The sequence below is a fragment of the Meriones unguiculatus genome, chromosome 15 (genome assembly GCF_030254825.1).
Source record: "Meriones unguiculatus strain TT.TT164.6M chromosome 15, Bangor_MerUng_6.1, whole genome shotgun sequence".
Taxonomy (NCBI): Eukaryota; Metazoa; Chordata; class Mammalia; order Rodentia; family Muridae; genus Meriones; species Meriones unguiculatus.
In genome coordinates this window covers 77,158,307-77,178,436 of record NC_083362.1, presented here as the reverse complement: position 1 = coordinate 77,178,436, position 20,130 = coordinate 77,158,307, and the positions used below count along the sequence as shown (strand labels likewise).

The following is a 20,130-nucleotide window of genomic DNA, read 5'->3' as shown; positions in this document are numbered from 1 at the left end:
GGGACCAGAACGAATAGCCAGTTCGTTCTGAATTGTGCTCTCCAGTCATTACATTTCTGTGGCATGATAACCTTGTCAAGTGAGCTGGAACGCCTTCGTTCCATTGTGTGGGTGAGAAAACCAGTATTGCTTGTTGTCAAATAACTGCCTAAGTTGAAGTCAGGCAGCGCTTCAGAGGCCAGCCAGGAACTGGAATCCATCATCCACACATACTTCCCTATGGAGAGCAGAACTCTGGGTGCTTTGGGCCATATAAGTCTAGTCATCTTCTCTACACGAATGGGGCTTCCAGGCCAATCAGGCAGGAGTGGCATTGAGGGGTGGCAGGCACCTTGGGAATGGAGTGAGTCTTGCTATGAGAAGGAATAGGCCGACTGTAAAGCTCCCAGAAGAGCTGTACATGTTTGAAGATGTTCCTCCAGAAGGGCTGCACTGGCTGCGTCTGAAGAGCAGGGCAAGCTGCTTGGGGTACCTGGCCTGGTAGAGAGGCAATGCTCAGAAAGGAGGAAGAGAGATGGGCATGCTGTTGCAGTCTGTGTCACCTCTATACAGAGGCTCTGTCTGTCCTTACTGCCCTTTGTTGCCCTCTCCTGCTCTCTCCTGCTACACACAGTGTTATATGGGTCTTGGCCATCCTGGCTCAACCATCCTGGAACTTGTGGTTTTGCACTGTGTGCTCTGCATATGAGGCATGTTTCAGACCTCTGAGCTCTCTTTGCTGGCCCCGGAAAGCTGAGTTGAAGGAACTGACTGAGTGCCCAGTGAACCATGTTAAGTTGGAAATTTGGGTGAAACTTAGTGCGTCTCCTCAGCACCTCTGTCTGCCTGTTTCACAAGAACATAAGAGACGGACACTGAGGAACACTGTAATGATTAATGATTAGAAAAAGGAAGTGGGATAGTAGACTAGCACTTTCAGCAGCTCGGGGCCAAAGCACTGCTCAGCATTTCAGCCATTCCAAACTCCTGCTGCCATGTGGTTGGAAAGGAAGTTGAGAGGCGTCCTTATAGGTGACGTTTGTATGTTTTAAAAATAAACTGGCTAATTTACATTTTTTAATCGCATCAGGTAGCATTTGTAAAGAATTACGAAGTTGGTTAAAGTTTGGTGTTCTTATTTAGTGGTCATCAACAGAATGAGTTGGTTTTCTGCATACAGCAACATTCTCATAAGACCCAAATCAGCTTTTGACTCTGTATTCCCTTTACATGGTGGGATTGGTTGTTGTCCAGTCATGTCAGCCCTTGACGACCAAGATTGGGATGGGCAGGTATGTGTTCATGTATGTGGGGGCGTATGTGTGTGTGCTCATGCACGTGTGTACATGTTGAGGCCAGAGATCAACCTTGTGGCATCCTCAGAGACTGCCCACCTTGTGTTTTAAGGCAAGTTCTCTCACTGAGACCTGGGGCTTGCTGGGGAGTATGGACTGCCTGGCCAGGGATCCTCTTGTTTCCACTTCCCAGTGCTGGGGTTACAAACACACGCCACTATGCCCTGCTTTTACATGGACACTGGAGCTTTAACTCTGGTCCTCATGCTTGCACACTAGGACGTCACTGAGTTGTTCTCCAACTTCCTGGTTTTTGTTTAATTTTGTTTTAAAAATACTGCTTTTTGTATTCTTTTGGTTGTTTAGATCCTGTGTCTCTGACCCTTCCTGCTGTTGTAATAAATAAAGCCCTTTTGGTGATATGATTTAAAATCTACAGACATTTGTGGTGCATTTCTGGAGGCTGGGACCAGGATGCCAGTGACTGTCTGGTGAGGGCTTCTCTGGCCTCTGCATTTTCCCACCCTGCTGCATTCTTGTGTGATAGCACCCTCCCTGGCAAAGGGCCCGTAACACACTGTGGGTTTTGTCTTCACACTTCATCTCTTCCCTTCTTAATACTGTTGTGCTGGGTGGGGAGCACAAACATTTAGACCTTTACAGAAGGTGTTAAAGCTTCCACTCACTGGAAGAGCTGCAGGCTCCACTTTGATCAGTTTGCACTCACAGCTGGTGTGCTCTTCTTGTATTCTCCCAGGAAATCTCATGGAGAAAGTGGACTTTAATTAGAGCCCTGTTTCTCAGTGGCTTGTTGACTCAAAAGACCTCACTGTAGGCGGTATTGGTGTTCCGAGAAAACTGTGGAGTTACAGTTTCTAGTGCGCACAGTCTTAAGAGCAAGCTAGACTGCTTTTAGTGGAAGCCCCTCCCTCCCATATCCAGACTTCCTGATGCTCCTTATTTTAATCTTCGCATGGAGCCAGTCCCTATTAGAAGGTGACTGGTTCTTGAAGTCCATGCCTCTCTCCCAGACTGATGGAGTATGCAGACCTGTCTGCACTTTGCCTTGCTGCTGGCAGCTTCCGGGTTCCTTAGGACTGGTCGGGTGCAGTGGCCACTTTATCCGTATCCCTCTTTCTGGTTAGTGGCAGTATGTTTGTAAAAAATTTATTTATTATTTTATGTGTATGCTTGTTTTGTCTGCATGTATGTCCGCATATCATGTGCATGCAGTGACTACAGAGGCCAGAAGAGGGTGTCTGATTCCCTGAAACTGGAGTTTCAGAGCCATCATATGGGTACTGGAATTGAAACTCGGAACCTCAGAAAGAGTCACCACTGCTCTTAACCACCAAGTCATCTATCCAGGCCCAGGGCCAGCATTTTCCTGTGTAACCATTATCTTCCTACTGGGCCTGGTGTGCTGTGCGTGGGTGGTTGAGTCCCTGGTGGTCACCCTAGTGATGGTGGAAAGTAATAGGTTAGGGTCCCCTGAAAGACTAGAGGGGCATTGGCAGTGAGCCAGGGCCTGACTGTGGCAGCTGAGAAGGGAACTAGCTCTTCAGTGACTTTTCTCTCCCTCCTGAAGCATCAGAGTAGGTAGCCAGGAGCCTGCTTTGCAGCTGAGGTACTTAGCCACGGATCAAGTACAGCAAGGCACAGATGTCCTCATTGGTGGGCCTTGGATGATGATGTCTTTTACAGACATCATCATCTGGGAAAGTGGTTCTTTTCTAAGTGAGTATAGTATCACTGTCCTCTGTGGACAGTTGAGAGATGTATTTGTGTCTGCCTTCAGCCAGTCACTGCCAGTGTGTAAGGAAGCAGTGCATCCCCCAGCACCATTGCTGGGGCTGGGGCTTGGCATGCTGGGTCCCTACCATGGCTTTAGTACCTCATGGAGCTTATTTTAGCCTATAGGGAAAACACTTACTGGAATTTAGCTGGCAGGCTGGGCATTCTTTTGGGTTGTCTTCCTTGGGGCTGCTTTCAGCCTCTAGAAGTAGTCCATTTGTCTACTCACCTTTCTATCTTCTTGTGATTTGGTTCTCTTCTCTCTTCCCAGTCATGGGTAGCATCTCATAAACATCCCATGGTGGATGGGAAGGTCAGGTAGGCTCATGTCCACTTGCAGGCAATAGCTGACTCAGTGCAGCTAAGGTTCATGGACTGGTTGACATGGACTGGTATGAGAATACAACCAGGGACTGCCTTGAGCTGGAAACCACAGGCCTTGAACCTGGTATTCTGGGACCTTACTGGGGCCATCCTGGGGAGAGGAAACAGTTTTAATTTTTCTTCAAGCTTGTGTAATTGATGGAAGCCGAGAGCCTGCCAGGTGGATGGTCTGTGCTGTCTCCACGCAAAGGCCTTTACCAGGCAGTAAGGGGTGGGGTAGCTGACACCCAGACATCCCTACAGTGGGGGGAGCTTTGCCTGGGTAGGGATGGACACATGGTTCAAAGTATTTGAGTTAGTATATTCATTTTGGTTGGTTGGTTGGTTTCATGCTGTCCTGAAACTCATATGGCCCGACTAACCTTGGACCTGAGATCCTCCTGCCTCAGGCACCTGAATGCTGGCGTCACAGCGTGCACTTGGAAGTGTGTTCAGCTTGCAGCACTGGCTGAAATGATCTGCGACAGTAATATTTTTCACTATTGCATTCCATAAAGCCAGGCTCTACATTTTCTAGATTTAGACCTTTTATAGTTTTCACAAGTCACTGTTAAACTTAGGGTACCTTCTTTTAGTAGCTTGACTGAATACCTTCAAAATGAGTTTCATACACATCTGGCTGAAAACAAAACCCTGTCACTGGAAAACTAGCCTGAGTTCCTCATTGATCTCAGTGTTGTGCGAGAGCTTCAGTGCTTATGCTGGTCCTCTGTTGATGCTGCTAAGGAGTCATTTGCCCAAGTGAGGGCTTTGAAATGTTGGCTGCGTCCTTGCTGAGGGTGCTCACAGAGACTAAGGGCTTGGCAGAGTGCATAGCTCATCTAATGCTGTGGTCTCTGTTGGTTCTAAACTGTGTTACAGTCTCCAGGAGTTCCATGATGAGTGCAGTAGATTTAGGGGACCCACCTAAGAGCACAGCTTAAATTTGTCCTATTTTATGTAGGGAACTGGTCCTCCCTCCCTCCCTCCCTCCCTCCCTCCCTCCCTCCCTCCCTCCCTTCCTTCATCCCTTCCTCCCTCCCACCCTCCAGATCCCTTCCTCCTACCCTCCCTCTCTTCTTTCCTTCTTCTCTTTCCTTCCTCCATCCCTCCATCCCTCTTCCTGAGACAGGGTTTTTCTGTGTGTAACCCTTAGCTGTCTTGGAACTCTGTGAGTTCTGGTCTACAGAACTACACCTGCCTCTGGCTCCCAAGTGCTAAAGGTGTGTGCCTCCACTGCCCAAAAAGAACACTTGAATATCAAATGCTACTTTGAGATTTAAAATATCATCCATGAATAAATGTGGATTTAGCATGTTGGTTTATACTAGTGAGTCCTGGGCAAGGGTCAGTGTGAGCGACAGAGGTTACTGGACTTTAATAAAGAATTAGAGGAGGTGAATAGAGGAATTTTCAGGGTGCTAATTGAGGGTTTATAGAGGAAGGTGATGGGCAGAGGCTGATGCTGCCAGGCTGTGCAGAGGAAACTGTGGAGGCCATTGACCACTGAGAATATAGTGTCTTTGGGCTGCCAGGGAAGAGAACTGGGAGGTGTCAGAAGCAATGTGTTTCTAAGCCTGAGACGAAGCATGTCCCATGCCAGCCTTATCTGTTTTCACTGTGCCTTTGTCTCTTCTTTTGTGAACAGTCTCCGTGCTAGGCAGGTAGGCTGCGTTGTCCTAGAGCCAGGCAGAGCCTCCACACTGTGTTTGTGGCCTGGCCTTCTTTGAGTCTCTCCCCTCTTCTTTTTCTTTAATCCCAGGTAGAGCAGTGTGCAGAAACAGGCTAGTGTGGCTAGTCTTCATTTGTAGCTTGTTCCCAGCCTGGCCTGAGTCCAGTCTGCACTGCATGTATTCCACAGGGGCCTGGCCTGCAGATCCCAGCGGAAGCCAGTTGTCTTGTCTACTCCTCTCTGTTCCTGGAAAGCCCAGCCACCCACAGCCAGGGCTGCTCTGGGTGCGTCCGGTCTCTGCTGTTGCTGTTTGCTTGGAAGCTGTTGGCTCTGGTCAGATATGGGGATGTGCTGTTAATTTGTTCTCATTTTGGAAGGAAGTTGGTGGCTCAGAGGAGAGAAAGAGCCACAAAATGTCAAACCCAGCAGTGGCCGTCTGACGTGGCTGTTAATCACCACAATATGGAATGAAGACGGAAGCATTTGATTTCCTTGCTCTCCAGATTTAGGCCAAATGATTCTCTGGGGTCCTGATTTCTTCCTCTTAGGAGAAAATTTGTAGTGGTCACCAGCATTGCTAGAGTTTTCTGATAAGAGCTTCTGTGGGTGAGCCAGTGGCATAGGAGTCCCTGTGTCCCTGTGGGCTTAGTGTTGATGTGAGTTTCCAGTGTAGCCCTCCCAGAGTCGAAGGAAGACAGCAGAGTCTCCAGTTGTAGCCTCATCTCCAGAGCTTGCTTTTCCTGCCACAGTCCCTGGCTACTGCTCTCCTGACAACTGTCAATAAAACCAACGCAGAGCATAGAGCACAAGCTAGTTCTAGGCTTAACTCTCAGGTAAGTTTGTGGGATGAGAAGAGCCCATCCTACCTTGGCCTTCCCAGCAGCCCCAACCTGTGGAACTACACAAAAGTATCAGATCCTGGAAGGGTGTTTCCAAACATTCCTGCTAGGACCCTCCCACCTGCCAAGGCCATCAAAAGTTAAGAAGCAGCTGGGGAAAGGTGGTATTCCTGGGTGGGGTCCCAGAGTAGGAAACCATGGAAAAGATAGGAGATCCAAGAAAAGTCTTTGCCATTAGCTGTCAATCAGTGTAGGTTCCTTGGCCTTGGCCATGTCCTGTGGTCTACTGAGAATCTGAACTCCAGAAATCAAGTACGTTAACAGGTGTTCTTTCAGGAGTAATGGTTCACCCACTATAGGCATTCCAGCATTAGTGCTCGCTTTGTTCCTTTATGGTTGCATGTGGATGTGATGTCTCCTGTCTAACAAGCTGCCTTGGTAGGAGCTGAGTTCATTTTTTTGGTCTTTATATGTTGCTGTTGTAAACACTGAGGCCTAAGATTCCCAGGAGAGCTTTCTCTCGGTAGTTTCAGCATTGAGATAGGTGAGAGCCCCTGGACCTGCTCTGCAGGCAGAAAAGTGTGATTGCTTTACTGCACCTACCTTCCCTGCTTGGGAGTCACCCTTCGCTTTTCCTATCTTAAATGAAATGTTTTTTTAAGTTTATATAAATGGAAGCCTATAACATTTGCTTTGTTCTTTCTGTCTGGGTCATTTCAACAGTGTGTTTGCGAGGTGGATAGAGCGGCTGTTCCGTTTCCATCCGTGTGTTATATTTCACTGGATGGACTAACCCAAGGTATTCTTTCATTTGGTGATACTGTTTGCGTGGTTTTCACTTAGAGTTCTATTGGCTGCTGGCATAGCTTGTGTGTAGCAGATGACTGGAACAGAATTGGCTATGACAGTGTGCTCTGACCTGAGCTGCAGGAGGTCTGCCCCCCCACTCTTCAGTATTCTGTACTGTCTTCTTTACTGTTGTTGCGGAATCAAGTCTCCTGCGTTACTAAAGATGCTGATCACTTTAATATGGATGACCAGCCACATGTGGGCAGTGGGGAAGTTGACTCTTCAGTTCCTGGATTGAGATTCAGGAAACCAATTGGTCTTTGTTTTTCTTACTGATTTGTAGCAGGTTTTTTGTTTAGATTGGGTAGATCTGTGTCTTTTTTGTTGGTTATTTCTGTTGCTATTTTCTGTCAATCCTGTGGGTTGCCTTTTTCTCTTTTTAGTGTTTTTACTTAACAGATGCTTTTAATTTTAATGTAACACATTATTTCTTTTGTTTTATTTGTGCCTGTCTGAAGAACCCGAGGATGCTCTGTATAATTTTTAGTAGAAATATCACCACTTTACCAGTCGTATATCTAGGAGGATTTTAAAAGTTTTTAAAAGTGTGGTGTGAAGTGGGAATTGGGCACTTTCGCTTTGGCTTACTGGGGGTGAGTGCTACCTAACTGTGCAATGCCAGTCAAGTCTGTGTGACTGGGTTTGGTTCTAGCCTGTTCTGACCCATTGCTCTACTTGCCAGTGACAACAGAGCAGCTCAGTCAGTTACAGTTTTTTAACTAGTGTTCTGGTTTGTGAGTTTTCTCTAACAATTCCCTACTGCAGTCTCTGTATTTACAAATTGTGTTGTTTTGCATATAAAATAACTTTTAGTCCTAGTTTTCCAGCCCATCAGTGTGATGTTTCTGTTTATTTAGGTCTTTAATGTCCATTTTGCATTTCTCATAGTTGAGGTTTTATTTTATTTTATTTGGTAGGTTTCTCTGATTTTTGCCTTTTTTTTAATTTGGTTTTTGTTCTTGTTGTTCATGAAGTTTAGAAACACAGCTAGTTTTTTACGTAGTCACCTAACACATGACATAACTTGCATTTTACACTAGTTTATAGGTTCTTTCAGGTTTTAGGGAAGTGTGCACTGTCTGGACGGAGACCGCTCCCGTGTGCTGGGTTTTAGACTGCCTTTGCTGTGGCCGCCGGTGAGAGGTTGAGCAGCACTGCATTGTGGGCATCTATGACTTGCTGCAGCCAGAAGGTAAACTCTCAGGGTGTCATCAGCAGGGTGACCTCTGCTGTGGGCTTTGTGTAAATGGTCTGTCAGGACGAGGGTGTTCTCCTTTGTTTTTAGAGGGCCAGGAATTTCCTCCTCGGGGTGTTAAGACCTTAGGCTGACCCACATGAGCCACAGATGCCCAATATTTCAGTCTGTAAAGTTAAACTTTGATTTGGTTTGGCATAATACATTAGACTTTATGCATCAATTAATAATATTTTTCTTTTTATTTGATTAATGTCATAAATTTTCTTAATTGACGTCTTTCTAATGTTAATCTAGCCTTACATTTCCATAATTATGGTTACAAACATACACATAATCTCCAAATATCTTTCTTCCTTTTTTTTTTTTTTTTTTTTTTTTAAGACAGGGTTTCTCTGTGTAGCCCTGACTGTCCTGGAACTCACTCTGTAGATCAGGCTGGCCTTGTTCTCAGAGATCCACCAGCCTTTGCCTCCCAAGTGCTGGGATTAAGGTTGTCTGCTACCACCACCTGACTAAATTTCTTTTCTTTTAAATTTTGGTCTTAAGCTGATGATGGCCCCTTAAAGTATGTTGAAGTTGTGCTCTTTCTTAATTCTAGTATTGGCAAAGGTGTTTTGTAAAGTTAGACAGCTTTGTGGACCACGTATGCCTCTAGTGTAATCCACCTCACATCCTTCTACCAATCTGTTTTGCAGATGGAACAAAATCAGGCCATAGATTGTATTTGGCCTGTGGGCCCTAGTGTGCCCACCCTGTCAAATCTTCAGAAGAGTTGATGAAGGTATTATCCCTGAGGTATATGGAATAATCTCTAGGTGAACCCATCTCTGAGTTTGTGAGTGTAAAGACTTGTGCCCTAAAGTGATAGACATTTTACTTCTTTTTTGCATCAGTTTATTCTATCTGAACTTTCAGTTTCTTCTACATTCTCCTCTTTTTACTATCTGAAGGGCTGTCATTATCTCTCCTTTTTCCTTCCTGATGTTATTTATTCCTATTCTTCATTGAATTCATAGGGGCTTACTACTTACATTAGTATTTGTAAAGAGCTAAAGCTCGATTTCTTGATCTTTTTAATTGGATTGAATAAAAATCATCTGCTGCACTTACAACCTTATATTTTATTCTCTGGTTTCAATTTGCTGAGTGTTTTGTTTATTGATTGAAGTAACTATTCAAATCAATTCGTTTTTTACTTTTTTGCTTTGTAGTCACTGTACTTAAGGATACTTAAGGATTGGGAATTTACCTATATGCAAAGCTTAACCAGAGTGTAAGCTTTCTTTATACCATTTGCTTTGTAATTGAGTGAACAGTATTACCTAATTTCTCATGATTTCTCCTTTGATCCATGGGTTATTTGGAAATTTATGAATTTCCTAGTTGTTTTTTTTTTTTTTTTTTTTTTTCTTCCTAATTTTGGCCAGTCTGCTAAGTGTTTCCCAAGTTCAGCTCTATGGCAGTTTAGTCAAGTTTGATAATTGTGGTGCTCAGCTTTGTGGCCTGGCTCATGTCCTGCTGATTGGAAAGCTCTGCTGTGATTGTGGATGGGAGGCATTTCCTTTCAGTTCTGTCAGGTTTTAGTTTTTTGTGTTTTAAGCTGTGTAAATTGGGAGCCCTACTCTTTGGTGTTAGAATCTTTGCCTTTTTTATGGATGTCTCTTTTTCACCTTGTGTTGCTTCCTAGGGTATAAAGTCCAACTTCGGGTTCTTTGAGGGCCAGGCTGAGATCATCATGCACTGCTTCATGCAGCTTGCAAGCTAGCAGCTGCCTGAGAAGCTGATGGCTCGAGGTGCTCTCCTCCTCTCCTTCCCTTCTCTCTACCCTCTCATATTGACACTCCAAAGACTGCAGATAACAGTTTAAAATTTATCTTCAGCCTGACAGTTTGGTGAACTCCTGTAATCCCAGCATTCGAGAGGCAGAGGCAGGTGGATCTCTGTGAGTTTGAGGCTAGCCTGGTCTACAAAGTGAGTCTAGGACAGCCAGGGCTACACAGAGAAACCCTGTCCCCCAAACAAACAAACAAACAAACAAAATTATCTTTACCATCCCTCATCTCTGACCAGAGGATAACTTGTTGTGTAGTCCATAGTGGAAGTCAAGTCTTACCCGACAGGGCCAGTTATCTTGTTTTCTGTCTGTTGGCAGAAGGATGCTGTTTGGCCGCTCCTAAAGGCCCCCGTCCTGCAGTATCCAGACGGCTCTGTTCTCTTCGCTCCATGGCTTTACAGGATAGCTGATTTTACATTGCAGTGACGTGAAGGGAGCTGATTTTACGTTGCAGTGACGTGAAGGGGGCTGATTTTATGTTGCAGTGATGTGAAGGGGGCTGATTTTACGTTGCAGTGACGTGAAGGGGGCTGATTTTACGTTGCAGTGAAGTGAAGGGGCTGATTTTACGTTGCAGTGAAGTGAAGGGGCTGATTTTATGTTGCAGTGAAGTGAAGGGGGCTGATTTTATGTTGCAGTGACGTGAAGGGGCTGAGTGACATCTGTCGCCATGAGTCACTCCAGTGGCTCTTCCATGCAGATCCTATTCAAGGTGGTCTGCGTTGCACCTTGTAAGTGGAGTGAAGCTTCCCTGCCTGCACGCTTTCAAATTTGTGAATCCAGCCCCCGTAGCATGAGTGAAGAATCTATTCAGGAGTTACCTTGAGAAATAGTCTTTGAAGGAGCAGATGTGGTGGGCGTAAGGGCAGTGGCGGCCCAGGAACAAGTATGTGCTGGGTGGTGGGCGAAGGACTCAGGTACTTTGTCTCCTGTGCAGTTAGGGGCAGTGTGTGTGTTAAAGACCTTAGTTCTTGATCCTACGAGTCCCTTATTCTCATACACTGATTATAATCAAGGTTCAAAAAGCTACAATAAACTAGACGCTAGCAGATGGATGGTTTTGGGGCTACCACATTTGGGATGGAGTGTAAAGTGGCTTCTCTAGAGTAGCTCTTTTTGTTTGTTTTGTTTTGTTTTTTGAGATAGAGGAATGATGGAAAGAGATTTATCTTTTGTATGTAGTTAGCCGTGCATTTGATGTAACATGCTGTATGTCATTAACCATGCATTTGATGTGACATGGTTGTACATAGTTAGCCATGCATTTGATGTAATGTACTGTGTGTAGTGAACCATGCATTTGATGTGACACAGTTGTGCATAATTAGTCATGCATTTGATGTGACGTGGCTGTGTATAGTTAAGCATACATTTGATGTGACGTGGTTTTGCATGGTTAGCCATGTGTTTGAAGTGACATGGTTGTGTGTAGTTGACTGTGCATTTGATGTCACATGGCATCTAGTGGTGTGCAGAGAGGGTGGTGGGAAGAGCCTCGCTTTCCCATGCTTCCCACGCTGGGAGGAGGCTGCTGCTGCTGCAGAGCTGCATCCCTCACATTCTAACTTTCTCATCTTTAGGTGGTCTTCTAATTTGTAAACTTTAAAATTCAGTTCTTGAGAAAGGGATTATAGCAATAGATTACAAGCTCAGAGGCATCCAGTCCTTTCCATAGACACCACCAACCATGTAGTGGGCACACTGGTGGGGCTTTGCAGACGCCATCTGAAGGGGGCCTCTGGGAGAAGATTGGCCCTGGGGCAGGCCAGTGGATATTGTGGCCAGCCGCAGTAGGGCCAGGCATTGTGTCAGGACCTCCCCAGCCTGGGCCTGGGCCTAATTTACCAGCCTGGAGCTGCTTGGAAGCCTTGGGTATGCTGTTCCCAAAGGAGGAGTGGCTCTGCTTACACTCTCAGCCTCAGGCCCATAGCCCAGGCCAAGTGGTTTCTTAAAAAGAATTCTTCCTCCCCTGATTAATTTCTGGCATGCAGTGCTTGGGAGCTCTTGCGTCAGTAAATCGTCATGAACCCTCAGTCGTCTGGATCAGACATAAACACCAGGCCCAGCTCCCCCACTTCTGACACCCTGCCAGGCCTGCCTGCCCTCAGAGCCTCAGGACCGGCAGCTGTAAAAAGAGACAGCAAGCACTGTTGCTGCTCAGAGTCCCCTTGGAGGGCGCCTAGCTCAGCACCACATGCTGTGCTTGTGGGTCAGGATGCTGGGCTCATATGCAGCTTATTTCTGGAACTGTGTGCCGTTTTTCCCCTGACACCCCAGACATCCATTGGGTGTTTTACTCTTTGGGAACAGTTACTGACTTCTGTTGGCATTCTGTTTGGGTTTGGAAAGGTCCCTGTGTGAGATTCACTCTGTGGTTTTAGAATCAGGGGAGCCTAGAGAGTGAGTATGTTTCCTGCTGTCTGGACAGAACTCACTGTTGAAGTGTGAGAAATTCAGTGAATACACTGTAGGGCCTTCTCACCCACACGTTAGATTCTCTCTCCTCTTGTCTCGTTGCTCCTCTCTGAGACACCATTTTGGTCTTGGCCTGTATTATCAGAAGAGGCCAGAACGAGTGAATGTCTCTTTCACCCTTAAGCGCACACTTGGTTAAAGCATGAGCAAATGTCCCACTAGAGTTCCTTCAGGCTCCTGGAAAACAACTTGTAACTGCCGTCAGTGTGAGACACAACACTAGGGCTCCCTAGGTTTTTTTTTTTTTTTTTTTTTTTTAATTTTTCAATTTTTATTTTTATTTTTATTGATTATAGTTTATTCACTTTGCATCCCGGCTGTACCCCCTTCCCCATCTCCTCCCAAACCACCCACCCTCCCTCTTCTGTGCCCCTCCCCCAGTCCAATGATAGGTTAGGTCCTCCTCCCCTTCCATCTGACCGTAGTCTATCAGGTCTCATTAGGACTGGTTTCTTTGTCTTCATCTGTGGACTGGTAAGGCTGCTCCCCCCTCAGGTGGAGGTGATCAAAGAGTGGTGGTACATTTACGCAATGAAATACTACTCAGTAATTAAAAACAAAGAAATCATGAAATTTGCAGGCAAATGTGTGGGATCTAGAAATGATCATACTGAGTGAGGTATCCCAGAAACAGAAAGACACACATGCTATGTACTCACTTATAAGTGGATATTAGATGTACGATACAGGATAATCATACTAAAATCTAAGGAAGCTAAGCAAGAAGGGAGACTCTTGCTTAGTATTCAGAATACTTGCTTAGACCAAGTATTCAGGTAAGATGCTCAATCTTCATTCAGAAAGGCAAATGAGATGAACATCAGAAGAGGGAGAAAACAGGGAACAGGACAGAACCCTAGTTTTTCTTTAGGGAGCATGTGTGGCTGTAGCCTCTAATCCAGCCACTACCGATGCTAGGGAGTGATAATGTGGGCCCTGGTCATACTCAATGGCTGTGTCAGGTCATCCTGGGTTTTCGAGGCAGAGGCCCTCAGAGGCCCCATAGGCCCAGTTACAGTGCAGTGCTGAGACCTTGATGCCCAGGGGATATGTGTGTGTGGAACATAATCTCAGGTCTCTCTTTGTTTTCTACTCATTTTCTACCTCTGCATCCTGCCACAATTTAAGGAAGATTTAAATGAAAAATAAATTAAATGAAAAATAAATTTATTTTATTTAATATTTAAATGAAAAATAAATCTAGGGTGTTGGAAGTGCTAAAATACATGATTCCAAATACAAAGTGACCTGTTTCATCCACAAGTGTCCTTTGGAAGATTCTAAGGCTCTGCCACAGTGGAGCTAGAGCTCAATGTTTCTCACACCTTGTCTGTGGGACGTGGCCCCTTCTCCCCTGGACCCTGGGTAGGAGAGAATGCTCGTTAGGCTCCAGCTCACTTATTAATGCCACTTGCTCCCTGGGCCTCGTGCCTCTGTGTGGGAATACATTGCTTCTGCGGCAGGTGTGGTGAGGCTCCAAAGCGGGGCCAAGTATTCAGGTGCAGCTGAGAGAACAGAGCCAAGCAGGGCTTAGCTTATGAAACCCCAGGTCCCTGTGGCTTCTGGAGGTTCTGCAGTCTCTGGTTTTGAAACATACATTCAGTAAAGGCAGTTAGTCAGTCAGTCATCATAGGCTAAGCTTTTCCTGGAAACGTGTATGTGGGTACCATTGCAGGTGGTGTGGTCTCACTGGGTCCCTGTTCTCCTTGAATCTTCAGGGCCTGGTGCTTTTGTTAGACATGGGAGCAGAATCTCCTCTGTTGACAGGGTATTCATGGGAACCGCTCCATTGGCGCCATTTGCTGCTGTATAGAGGTTTTAGATAGCACGGAAGTGGGCCTTTTCAGCCCCAGAAGCAGTAGCTGTTAGCATATTGGTGTGCCCTGAGTTCCTTTTAAAATTGGGGAAAGAACCATTTTCCTATTTGTTAAAAAACAAACAAACAAACAAAAAAAAAACCAAACCTACTTTCATACAAATATCAAAAGGTGACTGTGACGCTGGCAGCTCCTAAGAGCTGTTCTGTGGCAGAACACCACACAGTGCAGGCTGACAGCATGGGCCCTTTGCCTGAAGCAAGAGGAACCAGTGGGAGAGGACAGTAGATTCTGGGTCACTTCATCTGACCCCAGATTTAAGAAGAAGGAAGATCCAGCTAGAAACTGCCTAAATCAGTATCGTCTGGCTCCACCCACCATGGGCAGAAGAAACACGATAGTGGTCACATAAAGCTGGGGTCATACTACCTGAGCATAAAGAGGTGTCACAGGACTCAGAGACAGGAATATATCCGCGTTAAAACCTGTAACTTTAAGTGAACATATTCTTTACAGCTTCATTTGAAATCCAGACCACACAAAGTGCACCTGCATGGAACCACAAACACTGAGGCTCTCAGGGAGGGTGGTTGCGGCTGACAGGACTTTTTAAAACTTAAGAACAGGCAAGCAGCACTGGCTCGCAGCTGAAAACTGTGTTGCCAACAAGAGAAACTTCGAGCATCTGAGAAGTTTTTCAAAGAAAGTGCTCAAATGATGCTGAATATGAAGCTCAAACTGGGTGTGCAGAGGCAAAGCCTAAGCAGATAAAGGAAACACAAGCTTGGGCATCAGGAGAGAAAGCCCATTCTGTCACAGTGAACCCATAGGAAAACAGACTCACAACATACATTATTCCAAACAGGAAGGTGTGTAAAGAAAAATACACAAAAGAAGAGAGTTTACTTGGTTCTTCAAGCATTTTTAGTTAAAGACAAGAACAGCAATGTTTGAGCTCATTTAGATAAAATGAGTAAACCACATTTCCTGCAAAAGCTGTTGCTGCTACTACTACTCAGCAGGAACCTACCAAGGCCAAGGCACCTGTGTGTGCTGCTGTCTCCCCACTCGGCAGCCCAGGCTACAGCCAGTGCCCTCAGGCTCCAAGGGCAGATCCCAATAGGAACTCTGCAGCAAGCTGAGAGAGCCGCCCGGAAGCATCACTTATGGGGTTCACCAACTCACAGTCTGCACTGCAGACCTGAGCTTTGTGAGACCTACAGACGCCATGTCAACCATTCTCAAACATTCCCTCCATGCTTCCAAGAAGGAGACACAACAGAAGGAGGTATGGATAACAACATGCTGATAAAGGAACACGGTGGCAGAGATGGGGGTCAAGAAAGGAAACATGGAAGTTTTCTGAGAGAGGCAAAGGCAGGAGGCCAGCCACAACACCCTGACCTAGAAAGAACAACAGCTGTACTGGAACAATTGTAGCTGATAATTCTTCCAAAGAAAAGTTTCTCTAAGTTATGGTGCTTCCCTATGACCTAACCACTTAGAAGCAAGTAACATCATCTAAAACAGCCATGAGGGCAGATCTCTACCTCACACAGTGGCCAAAATTAACCCAAATTTAAAGGTCTAAATACAGAAACTAAAACCATAAAAACCTTACCAGACAACACAAGCTCTTCATACCTTGGACCTGGCAGTGGCTTCTTAGAAATGACACCAAAGCCAATCAATCAAAGGACTAGAACTGAACCTCCTCAAAAGTAGACACTAGAGAACACAAAAGCAACACTTGAGTGGGTGAAGCATAAGCAAGCCACAGACCAAACACACCAAATACTTCTGCAACTCGACAATAACAACCCTACTCAGATGGCCAAACCCTAGATAGCCATCTTCACAAAGAGACATAAATGGACAGTAAGCATATGGGGAGGTAACCAGTAGCTCTGTTTACTAGCAAATACAAATGAAAACCGCATTAAAATGCCACCTTTAACAAAAGCAAGGTACCAAAAACTAGGGGGATTATAAAAAAATGCTGATAAAAATATATGAAAATATTAAAAATCTGAGAACTGTGGTTTCTCAAGAATTATATGTGGTACTCTCATGATTTTCCAAGTCTGCCCCAAAGAATTCAAAGTGGGGACTCAAAGAGACACAAGTCTACCTATGTTCACAGCAGCCAAAACATGGAAACCACCCAAGTCTACATCAGCAGAATGGATAAACAAGGTGTGAATCATACAGAAGGGTACATTCTTCAGCTTGGGAAAGGAATGAAATTCTGTCAGGCGCTGTACACAGATAATTCCTGAAACACTGTGCACTATAACTTGGCAGAGAACAAACACTACATAATCCCACTCACCTGGGGCACCTAGGGCTGATTCCAACAGAAAGTATCATGGTGGCCACGGGGCTGGGGAGGGGATACACAGCTGGTACTGGAAGATACCAAAGAGCTTCTCTTTGGAAAGGTCAGTGTCCAAGAGCCGGTGCATAACCAAGCCCAAGTCTTGTGTCATCTCTGAGATGTACTTAAAGATGGCCACAGTGGGAATGTTTACGCTGCCACAATAAATAAGAGACACAAAATGAGCCAAGAAACCCACATGCAAGTTGGAAAAGATCAGAACAACACCCAAGGGTAAAGAAAAGAGTAAGTTCTTCAAAGTACAGCCCAGCCTAGGCCTGAACTCTTCTGCCTCTGCCTCTCTCTGAACACAGGGATTACAGGTATATGCTGCCACACCCAGGCAAAGGTTGTACCTGATATATAAAAGACTTCAGGACACACTAAATGAAAGACCTCAAGGAATAGAGAACCCACTGTTCGGATAGGTGCCACATGTTAACTTAAAATCTGGCAATGCTTAAAGGTATGCAGTGAAAAGAAACTGCTCACTTTGAGCTACTAGCTGTGACTCAATTCTGAGAAAGTGATAGATTACACATGGTGTGGCTCCCTAGCAATCTGTCCTCACGCCCATCCCTCCTTGGCTCTGTGTCCCTATTCATGTGTACTTAACATCTGTAACAAACATGATGGAACAATAGTCTTGGTTGTTGTTGATTTCGTTCCTTATAAATCCTCTCTAAATGGAGTTTTAACTTACCTAGAGCATACACCACCTCAGTGAACATGCTTATACGTACATCCTTTTGCTTCTGACTGTTTGTTCTGATGAGTGGTTTTGGATACCAGTTTAGAAAAATAGGATAGCTCAGAAAAGAGATGGGTGTTTTAATGTTATTGCTACCTAAGATGTCCGTGACACATGCTCCCCCTGGCTGTGTGCAGTGTCTGCATTTCCTCATGGTGTCCTTCATTGAAACACACAGTGGGCTGGCTCACAGTAATGCCAAGGTGCACCAACCAGGTGTGGTGAGCTCGTTAGTCTACTGGAGTGTGGGTCTCAAGGTGCTGGTGTTTATAGTCTTGGGACATCAGTATCTGGTCTGGTTCCCATCTACACCACCATCTTTCCAACGTGAATCCTTCACTGAGCATCTCCCACCCAACAGGGTACTCCAAGAACTGGGGGTAGTGATTAGTCTGGTAAAATTTATGTGCTAAGAGGAGGTCAGAGAGCAAAAGAGTGAATAATGGTAACGTGGCTGACATGCCTCACATGCCAGGTGTCCTCCTGCAAGTAGACAGAGTGGACTTCTGTGACAGCTTCAGGGCAAGTATTTGATCTGTTTTGTAGATGAGAACACCGTGGTATCAAGAAAGAGGTGTGTGAACAGTTTGAGGCAGCACTGTGTGCTTCTAAGTACCAGGCTGCAGGCTTCCATCTGTCTGGAGGTCTTGTGGATAAGAAGGGCAAGAGCTGTGATACTCTGTGTCTGCTGGGAAGCCTCAAGGGCTTTGGCTCGGGCCTTCTGATTTTAAGTTTTCAGATCTCCAGGTAACTATGAGTTGACTCTAAGGAGCACAGTGGGACTGCAAGCAGCGTGACGGCTGGCCAGTGCGGTCCAAACGGGGTGTAGAATATCTGGAGTCGACTGAGGGAGAGATTGTGGCAGAGTAATGGAGCCCAGTGGACCTCGGGACGGATATAGGGAAGAGAACTTCACATAGGCAAGTTCTCATGTGTCCATCAGGTGTGTTGAGCCACCAGATTTTGAGGGACGCGCTTCTTTGTCTCCAGAAGTAAGACAGGGTTGTGTAGGTTGTTCACCTGCAGTGGTGAACATCAGGTGCCTCTGGGGTGGAGCCTTAGCAGAGTGGCCCTAACACCCAGCTTATGGGCACTGTTAGACATGAGTTACAGGCATTTGAAATGGTCGATTGCTTTATATATGCAGTGCAGTGAGTTTGACTGGTTGTTTTTTGAGACCGGATCTGGCGGTATATCTCATACTGATCTTGAATTTAGGTTCTCTCTTCCTCACTCAGCCTTCTGAGTGCTGGGATTACAGGTATCTGCCACCACCAAATCAGGGCTTATGTTATTTATAGCTCATATAAAATAAATTCTAAATTGCTAAAGAATGAATTTGCTAGGCTTTTGTTCTCATGTAATATTTTGTCAAGTTGCCAAAAGGTCAACTTCAAGGACGACAGTACGCTAGCATGAATGTACAGATTGCTGCTTCCCAACAGCCAGAGCAAGTGCTCACAGAAGATAAACAACAACGCTGTGAAAAGTGCTGAGCAGCAGAGCAGACAGAAAGCCAGGAGCACGATGTCAAGAGCACTGTGTAGTGGCTTCTCAGAGAGATAGATCACAGTCAGTGAGTGCCCACAGAACACTGTACTGTTCTTAGAGAGTAGTCCAGACTTCCTGGAGTGCTGCCTAGATGAAAAGCTGTTGCAGGCTACTGGTGGGCCTGTGGGTGCAGGGTGGGGACACTAGGTCAGAGGGCTGTGCCACCAGTCTCAGCCCATGACCTGCAACAGTGTACAACAGGGAAAGGCCCTGGAAGAGATACGGAGGGGACAGCTAGTGAAAGGTTTCCTGTTTGAAAGTTGAGAACTCTGGCCCGATCCTGAGATGTGCAGAATCATGTCATGCAAAGCCTGTAGGACTTCCCTCCCAGCGTGGCTGAGGAGCCCTGGTTGTCACTGTCGGGATGCAGTCTTGGGGCATCCAGAGTTTGCTGAAAGAGTTCCTAGCTGCTTGGGCTCAGTCAGTGTTCTCCCACATTTTCTTCATTTGAACCGTCTTCACCATCACCACTTAGCAGACACAGTGTTGTCCAGCTTTAGGAGGCTCAGATGCCTTGATTTTAGAGCCTGTTAGAGAAAACAATAAAACAAAAATGTTAAGCACATTTAACTTGTGAGCACCTTAGTGTGAGTAGAAAGAATATCATAGCACTTTATTCATTTAGCCACTCATCAGGAGTGTTTCATCACAGGAATATTGCACAAGGAATGCTGTATAACTCAAGTAAAAACAGGAAAATATTTTAGGAAAGCAAAAAGGTCAGGTTAGTTAACACTCTGACTGTATAGTTTTAAAATCTTCAAATTGGGGAGAACTTGAAGTTCTTATGAGTGATAGATCTGGACCCATCAAACAGTAAGCAGCGGTGAACCTTTTTCATGGTTGGGAAGCATGGGGGTCCTTGTGCCCACATGACACACCCTGAGGCTGTCCCACATGTGCGCTGGGGATGCAAACTTGGGTCCTTGTGCTTTTGACACAAGCGCTTTACCAGCTGAGCTATCGATCGCCCCAGTCTGATGGAGATGTCACTTTCTTAACTCCTTTAATCAAGTTTACTTTTTTCTTCCCACGGACTTGTTTTAAATTTCAGTTACAAAGTACTGTTAAAAATGCGGGACCCTCATTTGCCCATGTACAGAAGCAACATGCCAGCAGTGCCTGTCTCCATAAGGTCCCTAAACCCTCTGCTTTTTCTCCCCTGCTTTTAGTATTTTTTAAACCATGTACATACATGTTTCTAAACAATACTATTTTAGTTATGCATTTTTAAACTTGATGTACATGGAACTACAGGGTATGTTTTGTAGCTTGTGAGGACCTTCGGATAAACCTTGATGTGACCCTGTCTGTAGTGCAGCGTCTGTAGTAGTCA

General features: G+C 45.5%; 1 protein-coding gene across 9 annotated transcripts in view; it reads left to right on the top strand.

The window, feature by feature from the left end:
- Positions 1-20,130, top strand: part of Hdac4 (histone deacetylase 4) — a 260,524-nt gene that overhangs the window by 40,696 nt on the left and 199,698 nt on the right. The window lies entirely within an intron of this gene.